Here is a 601-nt window from a genome sequence, read left to right on the forward strand (position 1 = left end):
CATTTTCTGTGGGCATTTTCATTATGGGGGCCTTTTCATTTTCTGTGGGCTTTTCATTTTCTATTGATCTTTTGATTTTCTGTGGGCATTTTCATTTTCTATGGGCAGTTTCATCTTCTGTGGGCATTTTCATTTTCTATGGGTATTTTCATCTTCTGTGGGCATTTTCATTTTCTGCGGGCATTTTCATTTTCTGTGGGCATTTTCATTATGGGGGCCTTTTCATTTTTTGTGGGCTTTTCATTATGGGGGCCTTTTCATTTTCTGTGGGCTTTTCATTTTCTATTGATCTTTTGATTTTCTGTGGGTATTTTCATTTTCTATGGGCAGTTTCATCTTCTGTGGGCATTTTCATTTTCTATGGGGATTTTCATCTTCTGTGGGCATTTTCATTTTCTGCGGGCATTTTCATTTTCTGTGGGCATTTTCATTATGGGGGCCTTTTCATTTTCTGTGGGCTTTTCATTTTCTATTGATCTATTGATTTTCTGTGGGAATTTTCATTTGCTGTGGGCAGGTTCATTTTCTGTGGGCATTTTCATTTTCTATGGGAATTTTCATCTTCCGGGGGGCATTTTCATTTCCTGCGGGCATTTTCATT

This window comes from Branchiostoma floridae, chromosome 10 (assembly GCF_000003815.2).
Source record: "Branchiostoma floridae strain S238N-H82 chromosome 10, Bfl_VNyyK, whole genome shotgun sequence".
Taxonomy (NCBI): Eukaryota; Metazoa; Chordata; class Leptocardii; order Amphioxiformes; family Branchiostomatidae; genus Branchiostoma; species Branchiostoma floridae.